The sequence below is a fragment of the Pteropus medius genome, unplaced genomic scaffold, assembly GCF_902729225.1.
Source record: "Pteropus medius unplaced genomic scaffold, Ma_sr-lr_union100, whole genome shotgun sequence".
Lineage (NCBI taxonomy): Eukaryota > Metazoa > Chordata > Mammalia > Chiroptera > Pteropodidae > Pteropus > Pteropus medius.
The window spans coordinates 18434415-18443667 of record NW_024340692.1 but is presented as its reverse complement, the minus strand read 5'-3'; the positions used below and the strand labels follow the sequence as shown (position 1 = coordinate 18443667).

The 9253-nt window shown below is 44.6% G+C and overlaps 1 protein-coding gene across 2 annotated transcripts in view; it reads left to right on the top strand.

Moving 5' to 3' along the window:
* Positions 1 to 2095: 2095 nt before the first annotated feature.
* Positions 2096 to 9253, top strand: part of CEMIP2 (cell migration inducing hyaluronidase 2) — a 68904-nt gene continuing 61746 nt past the window's right edge. Inside the window, exon 1 of one of the 2 annotated variants that reach the window (XM_039840147.1) lies at positions 2096 to 2228. The gene's annotated coding sequence lies outside the window, so the exon portion shown is untranslated. Of the gene's footprint in view, positions 2229 to 3171; positions 3319 to 9253 lie in introns of those variants that run through there. The other variant, XM_039840076.1, reaches the window with a different exon arrangement.

Genomic DNA, 9253 nt, shown 5'->3' with positions numbered 1-9253 from the left:
TGGGGGTTGGCTGAGCCTGTTGTCGAGTCCACTTTGCAGTTCACTTTCTCCCTCTGCCCCATCCTGCTTCTTGTCCCTCCCATCACAGGTCTCCACCTTTGGGTATTCCTTAATGAACATCCTGCCACTTGGTCTCAGAGTCTGCTTCCCTGGGAACGCGACTGGTGACGACATCAGTTCTACTGACCAGAAAAGTCTTTTCACTTTGTTCTGTGTCCTTCGTAACTTCCTTCCACATCAGTTTTCTTTATTTTTCATGATCCTGATAAATATATTGAAGAACAAGAGTTTATAAAATTCTTAAAAGTAGGCTACACAAAGATTCACACCCCCCCTCCCTCTTTTGTTTAGTAGACTTTAATTAGAGCAATTTTAGGTTCACAACAAAATTGAACAGAAGGTACAGAAATTTCCCTTGAACTCCCTGATCCCCATCCTCCCTGCACAGCCTTCCCCCATCAACATCCATTTCCATTGGTTTAGCAATAGATATAGGTTATAGAAGTGAGAACTCTTTAAAACCAAAACTCTCATTAAAATAATGTATATAAATTTTTAATTGCTATTTTTAATGTTCGAGGGGCTGACAGATTTGATTCTAGTAGGCTCTCATTGTGTGATCTTAGGCAGGCTCCTGAAACTTTTTGAGTCCCAGTGTCTATACCTCTTGGAATAATAATTATTGGGATGATTAGATAACATATTCCAACTCTAAGCAAAGTGACTGACACTTTAATAAAGAATCATAAAATGGATATATTTAATGTGAAGTTGGCACTGCACAAGCAACAGGGTGTATTTGTTTTCTGTGACTGTTGTAACACATTACCAAAAACTTGGTAGCTTAAAACAACACACATTTATTCTCTCATGCCAGAAGTCTAAAATCAGTTTCACTAAGCTGAAATCAAGTTGTCATCGGGGCCTTCCTCTCTCTGGAGGCTCTAGGGGAGAATGCTTCCTTGCCTTTCTTCCAGCTTCTGGTGGCTTGCTGGCATTCCTTGATTTGTGGCCAGTATCACTCCAATCTCTGCCTCCATGGTTATATTACCTCCTCCTTATCTCTGTCAAATCTCCTCTCCGCCCTCCTTTTATAAAGATACATGTGATTGCAGCTAGGGCCCACCCTGACAACCCAGGATAATCTCCCCAACTCAAAATCCTTAATTTAATTACATCTGCAAAGACCCTGTTTCCATATAAGGGAATATTTTCATGTTTCACTGATTAGCATCTGATATCTTTGGGCGGCTATTTTTCAGCTTATCATACAGGGCAACACGGTTCCTGTCCTGTCTTTATAAGGCATGGCCCTAAACATTTCACCTTCAAACCACTAAACTCTTCCTTTGTCCCATCCCATTTGTCATCGGCCTTGTTTTAAGAACTTTCCTCCCTCTTCCAGAAGGGACAGTGGCTCTCCAAGTCGGATGTTTATGTCTCAACACTAAACGGTGTTGTTATTTTGGATGCACCTTTCCGAGGCTTTAATTGATTCAAGGGTGCTCTCTAGCACTGTTTCTCAAACTTAAATATCTAGGCCCATCTGATTCAGTAGGTTTGTGAGGTCCGGGAAACCAAAAATTTCAAAATGCCCCAGGAGAATCTTACAATCAGCCAAGAGTTGGAAATATTTCCTATATAGTCTTGAACCAAAATTCTTCAGATAGGGAATTCCCTTTCCTGCCTGCTGGGTGTGCGTCATGGTTACATGACTGAGTTTTTATTAAAAGGGGGGGGGAGCATTTCCGAAAACTGAATAGTCCGATCTGTACAGTATTCACTGAAAGAGTTTCCTAGCAGAAGCACTTCCAGTTCCGAATAATAGATGACGACGGCCGGGATTTGGCAGTCCTGCTGTCACCAGCTCGGGACCTCGTAGGTCTGACCGACCAAGCCTGGGCCGTGCCCTCAGCGGGAGCCAAGGCTTTTCCTCAGTGAGAGCAGCCCCAGCGAAGGATGCTATATCAGCCCGGGGGCGGACGTAGGTTCAGAGGTACTTACTTAGATACTGGGGTAGGCCGGGGAGTGGCTTTCATGGCCACTCCTGCAAGCGGCAGCCACTCCAGAGTGGCGCGAGCAAGGGGCGTGGGGAGACGTAAGTATATTTATTCTGGCATGAGAGCAGGGTGCTGGGGCCGCTCCGAGCTGCCAGAGGATCTGTCCTGATCCAAGAGAGGACTGGTTCTTCGGAAAGAGCTGAGAACCCACTGCCCGTGGTTGGCCAGGTGGGGGCGGCCGTGGTGCGTGGCCGGAGGAACAGAAAATTTGCGGGAGCAGTGGAAGTCACTTTGGGGATGATAGGGCGTAGAGTCAGGCTCAGTGAAGGCTCAGTGTCCAGCTCAGCCGTGGGGCGATGGAGGCTCAGTGTCAGGGTCTTCTGGGGGCGATGGGGATGCAGAACCCAGCTCAGCCGGAGGTAGTGAGGGGGTCGTGTCAGGCTCAGTCGGGAGTTCACCGGGGCGCCGAGTCAGGCTTAGCCAGGGGATGATGGGAACGCAGAGTCAGGTTCAGCCAGGCCAAGTGCACCCAGCGCGGAGCGGCGTGGCACGGATAGGAGCTTGCAACTACAGCCCCGGGTGCTGATTGGGGGCCTACCCCCGCGGCCGTGCGACCCGGCGCGGTTCCTTGGCGCCGCAGCCAGAGAGAGGCACTGAATTCAGGCGTCCGCCGCTCTCGCTGAGCCGGTGTGGCGGGAGGAGCTCTGCGCGGTCACCGCCTCCTCCCGCCGTAGACTCCTCCTCTCCCTCCGCCTCCCGCGTCTTGCCCGCCCGCCGGCCCAATCCGCAGCCCTCGGCCCAGCAGAGCCGGGTCGCTTGTCTGGCCGGCGGAGGCTGAGCGCGACCCTAGAGAGCCGCGGCGCCCGCCGACCAGGGACAAGCGGGACTCCCGGGACCCTGCTCTGCCCAGTGCCGCCGCCTCCTCCCCATTGTCGCGGGGACGCTCCGGCCGCGCCGCCCGGGCCGCAATTCTCCTCCTCTTCCTCCGCGAGGGGAAGGAGCGGAGAAAGTCAAGCGGCTGCTCCTGGAGGGAGCGAGCCGAGGCCCTTGTCCCCGAGGCTCGGGGCTGGAGGCGGAGGCGGAGGCGGAGGGAAGTGCGCGTCACTCGCTGGAGAGTTTCACCTCCAGGCTGAGGCTGCGACTGCGGTTGCCAGTTGCGTAAAAGCAGCAGCGGCGGCAGCGGGGGGCGCCGGGGCTCGAGCGGCTCCCTGGCCATGGAGAGGAGATCCGGACTCGGGGACGCCAACAGCTCGGCTCTGTCTCTTTGGACCGCTGAGTAGGTACCTGAATTAGCCGACGCTAAGCCGGGGAGGGACAGGTAAGAAGCACCCGGTCACCCGCTCCCCGCCGAGCTTCTCTTGCTGCCCGCTGGAGGCCACGGCGAGGACGCTGACCGCGATCCCCCCGCACCTTCCCAGCTCCCGGCGGCCTGGCATTTACGCATTTCTGCTGAAATGGAAAACATCCCCTCTCCCCCCGCACGCCGCCTTTCCCCTCTGGATTAGGAGTAACCAGACTACCCCGGAGTAAATCCTCACCGTAAGAAAGGGTCTTTGGGAACCTTTGGTCTGTGATTTCTCTCCCTCTTTCTTTTCGTTACGTTTACGGGGAGGGAAACAATGGACCTTTGAAAGTCGGTGTGAACAGCTTCAAACTTTCTGGAGTAGGCTGGAGTGGGGGAATAAACCCCACAGGAAGCTGACTACAGTGAAAGGTTGATGGAATGTGTGTTGCAGAGTTTCGGCTTTAGTGCGCGCGCTCGCGCGCGTATGCCTTTGGGGTGATCTTTGTCTCTTTACTATTCCCTGGAGTTGTTGGGTCTCCCCTGCCCCCATCCTACCTTTCTCTCTGTTCAAGTAAGGCAAGGCTTTAAAATCGTGTGCAGCTTAGCCCTGGACCACACTCCCAGCTTGCCAGTGCAGAGTCAGGAGATCTTGGCAAAGGAAAGGAAACCGTGAGGACCCCAAAATACTGTAGTCAGTGCTAGTTGCTAGATCCTTTGCAATAAAACCAAGGTCTTGACATCCCTGGATGCTCTCTGCTGCGGATTAATATGTGTCACCAGACCTCACTGTGAACCGGAAACCGCTTACTTATATTTTCCACCTAAGGTTAGGACAGCAGACTTTGATATATGTCTCCTTTCATCAGCAGTAGGGGTTAAGAATAGAGTGCTTAATAATTTTAAGAACTTTTCATTCCGCACAGGAGCCACTCACTGGCCTGTGTCCCCTCTCCTTGTTTCAGTGTGACAATGAGATGTGTTGTTGCATAATTGCACGTGTTGAGCGTGCTCAGATGTCTTCCTGAGTTCTTTCCCACTACGAAGTGGTTAGAATTTAGAGGAAGTGGGAGTGAAGGGAGGTTTCACCTGAGCTGCGGCGGGAGGCCTGAATCTCAGGGCAGCCTGGCATACCTGCTGGAAATGGCTTTGTGTTAAAAACAAATGCATTTAAAATATTTAGCGTTATGGTTCTTTGGTTGGCTAGAATGGAGCTATTACTGTTGGTTTGATCCTTGAAGGAAGCTTGGTGTTTTCAGAATTGGTCTGGGCATTACACTTTGGTTGTATGTCTTTGACTGGCTGTTCACAGGGCTCTTTTGAGTTTGTATTTCTGGGCAAAGAAGAAGAATGTGCAGTAGGCACTTCCTCTGTTTTGTAAACATTGGGTAGCACCTTTTGGTGCTTTATCCTTTACATTAAAATCACTCCCCTCAGCTTTCTGTGTACCTGCACTACAGGGTCAGAGTGTGTAGGGGTGGAACTGAAAGTCTTCTTTCAATTCAGTCCACCTCATTCTGTTTTACCTGAATGTGTGTTTACAGGCTCAGAAAATTGAGGTGAATTCTGAGTCATTGCCTGTCTTGCTTTAACAGCCTGTGACTGAGAAAGCAAGCTGAGGACTGTCGCTGTGTGTGAACAGGGAAGCCAAATCTATAAATTCTTACATGACTTCCTTTGTCACAGCTAATTATTTGAGTAACGTCTTTCTTGATCTAGTCTGTAACCCGCAGATTTTCAGAAGTCTCAGATTTCACTACAGGAAACCATAATGAGACAACACCTCATTCATGTTCTAATAGACCTAATCAAGCCTGTTCTCAAACAGCTACCTTGAAAATGAAAAGAAGACAAAGCAAGGGAGTAAAGTAGTTGTGGGCCATTTCCTGAAGTTGAAAGGCTGCTACTTACTACCTATGCATCTCTGGGCAAGTTTCTGAAAGTGAGAATAATGATGTGATGAACTACACTTCAGAAAGAGAAAAATTAAATGATCACTATCAAATTCACAGTTTAAGACTTACATGGGATGATATATGTAAATGTGTACATTGTAAAGTGCTGTAAAATATGGGTATTGCATCATTCACCCTGCCACCCTCCGCAGATTTAACTAACAATTACTAATCACCTATTGTATGTCAGGCCCTCTGCAAGCAATCTGAATGCCAGCTCGCTTCCTGCTTTGTTAGGGAAAGGGGAATTGGATCTAGTGGTTGAAGCTTGAAGGGGGAGGTCACAGGGAGCCAAGATAATCAGTGTGGTGGCTTCCATCTATAAAGATAAGACAATGTCTGCTGTTGAAGAAATGAGATTAGCGAAGGAGGAAAAAAAATGAGCAATTAGAAAGCTTAGTAAGTGTGTAAATTTGGGAGAATTTTATGCATAGAGTGCTTTAAGAACCCAGAAGAGGACCAGATTTGGGGGGATGGGATAGCAGTTTAGTGAAAAATAAAATTTACTGAATCAGACGAAATAGTAGGACTGAAAACTGGTGTGAGCGGTACCATTTTGAAGTGTCAAGATTAGAGGACCCGAAGTCAGCTGAGTTTAAAACAAGGCTCTGACAATTGTAACCATTTGCTATTGTGAAGTCTCCCAATTTTTCATACTTTGTTTCTTCATCTGCAAAATGAGTTTAAAAATACTTTATGAAATTCTTTGAGGAGTAGCTTATCGTATTTGATAAAGTACCATACAAGTTAGTGCCTTTTGGTATCAAAAAGTACTTTCAAAATATGTTCTTTTTAAAGCTATAGATAGAAATCGTAATTTAGTCCAATTGGTCTCAGTCACAGATTTCTATTTTGTTCTGAATCCCATCTTGAGTACAAGTCTTAAGACTTTAGGTTAGCTATTGTCACATGGTGTTCCTCATGTGTTTGGGCATCACAGCCACTGGAAATCTTTTCACTGTTTTTGACTCTTGAGCACTAATTAGAAGGATGGTGCTCAAGGGCTGTCGATTACAGTACATCAATTGAGAGGTGCTTGTGTGGAGGTGCTTGTGTGGGTCTTTACTCTAACTTTTGTACTTTTTTCCCTTCCTCTCAAGTGAAGCTAGCTCTTCTGCATTCCTCTATCTTAACAAGATATAGAAAAGGAAAAGAAAGCTATGCACCTGCATTTTTGAGACCATAAATATCACCTTCACTAGATGAGATGAGTACTAGACTTATTAGGGCGATCACTTCGTAAGGTATATAAATGTCTAATTACTATGTTGTACTATGTTGAAACTAATATAACATTGTACATCAACTGTAATTGAAAAATGTGAAACAAACTCACCCTTCCTAGTTTTCTCCATTTGTAAAGAGGTGTACTTTTCAACTACACTGTTAAAGAAAGGCTGTTCTCAGTAACAGCGGCAGCTGTCTAGATGAACTTTGAATCTGTAAGCACTACTTGCTCTAATATAGTTACCTTAATTCTCCTCTTGAAATGGACTTTTAGCTCATCTGACGTTTTAATAAATTGCCTTTGATAGAAATCCATACTCGGATATTTAAAATTATCATGTTAACTGTGACTTTTTTGGGAGGAGGGCAGTATGAATGTAACTCAGTTTTCAGGACAGTACTACACATGCTGACTCTTAGCATGTAGTTTGAAAGGGCCTTAAAAAATATTAAAACGAGGAAGTTGAGACCCAGAGGGGCTAACTAATTAGGTAAGGTCATATAGTAAATTAATGACTGCACAGGGACAAGAACCTCTTTGTTCCTATTTCTAGTCAGCATTTTTTTTTCTCTAATATACTCTTAATTTGTTCCTGTTTGGTTTTGTTAGCTATTTAGTTATTTTAATGTTTTAATGGTGAGAGTATTTGCATTTGGGGTCAGAAACCCATAGTATCCAAGTTTAAGGGAGACAGCGACTTTTTTAAAAAAAATTTTATTTGGGAGAATTTACATATGATATGATATACAAAGTGGGGTGATGTTACTATTACTAAATTTCTGCCGAATAAGGAACTAAGTGTAAAAATAATGTTAACTTTATTTGCATCTTCTGTAAATACTACACAAATTTCAGATATTGTAGAAGTGCACATTTTTAAGAAGAAACTAAGTTCCTGGAAACATTCAGATTTGTGTTGTGAATCATAAGATAAAAAATATTAGTACTATGTTTGCATGTTCTTTTGTTTTTCCTCTACTTGCTTTGGAAAGCCTTTACACCATTGGTTGTCAGGAACTACATTCAGCAGATATTTTATTGCATTCCCAAGAAGTGCAAGGCAGTGTACTGGTTGCTGTGAGCAATACAAAGATGAATGAGGCGGAAGGCCTTTTAAAAAAAAGTCTCTTAAAAAAAGGGGAACAGACTAGGAAACTGTGTATGGATTAAAACATGGAATTGCTGTCTCTCAAATCAGTCCTTTGATCTGGTAAGCAAATCTGCTTTGAAATTGGTATTATTAGACTAACCTCCTAACCAGATTTGTAAATGAGATTTGTTTTCATGACATAGTAACAAGTAATAAACATCTTATATTTATTTTGTCAGAGCTCTATCTTAGTTTGGACAATAAGTAAAAATTTGGCAACATTTGATGGGATTTCATATTATGGAAAGTTTGCTTAGCAGAGCTGTGGCAGTCTTAGCTTTCATATATATATATATTTTTTAATGGCTTTAATGCTGCATAGAAGTGTGATTGGAACACTGTTGTTGTCTGAAAGGGTTGCAGTTTAAGACAATCCGTATTGAACCACTGAGAAAAGAATTGTCCTCATTGACTCTGAGTTTGATGTGAGTATCTTAAAACGTGAACATCCACTACTAGATGTCCTGGTCATGTTTGATTACTAATTCTCTCTGAAGAGTGAAATTGTTATTGATTTGGGGGCTCTCGCCTAATTATCTGGTTGTACCTGGAGACTGCAAGCCTTCTGTTATAACGGTCTTCAGCAATAGTGACTCACTTCTCTGAAGAATGAGGTTTCTTTGCATAGAGTGAGGTTGGAAAACTAATTGTTAACATTTTAGAGATTGGAAAGCTTTAGCATAAGGATCAAATGCTGGTTTCAGAAGGAATGAGAGAAATGAGTTATTGTTTGGTTTTCTTATTGTGGTAAAAAGAAAAAAAAAACACATAACATTGTTTTTTAATACCATCAGTGCCACTGCTATAAAAAATAAACTTTATATGAGGATTTAAAAAATATTATACTTTATTAATGCAGAAGATGTGGCTTTAATTATACAATGGGTGCTTTGGTGATAGCCACTTCCCAGCCATCCTGTGGCATGCTCAGTCAGAAACAAAGCATTAGTAATATTAAAAGAGCCAGCAATTCAATAGAAGTAGGCTGTATATGAAGTCATAGCTGAAAAGGTCAAATGGGAGATGAATTGTCTTTTCAGCATGGTCAATGACACCTTTTGATTAATGTTAAATTGCTGCTTTTCCAGGGCCTGCGCTGATTTAGACACTGTCCTTACCTCATGGCCACCCTTCACAATGTATGATCAGCGCATGGATAACTTTCCCCAGCGGCCTGGTTACCATGTCGTCTGAGCTCGGCTTTACCCTTAAATTATTTCTTCTTGCTCCCTGTTTCTACTTGAGGCACTTGAGCTCATCGTGCAGCTCCCGTTTGCCTGTCTTGCTGACCACATTCTTCTCCCTGTTCAGCCATGCAAAGTCCAACCATTGCTTTAGTGCTCAGTAGGTTGCTCATTCAGTAGGACTCTTGCCTTTTTTTTCTGGCACCCTTGAGTTTTGATGAACATCGAGGAGATTGTGGAGGAAGTATAAAATGGTCCTTTTGTTAGGCCTCAGTTTCACGTGCCCTAGGAGGACAAGGGACTATGACTCTTTTGTATTTTGGATTGGAAATTATTTGCAGGTGATCCTGCCTGCCAGTCTTCCAGAGAATATGAAAGACTTTATGAGTCTGTTGTCCCACTCTGACCCACCATGTTGGTCATTGCTGGACAGTGTGTTGTCATTTTAGTTGCA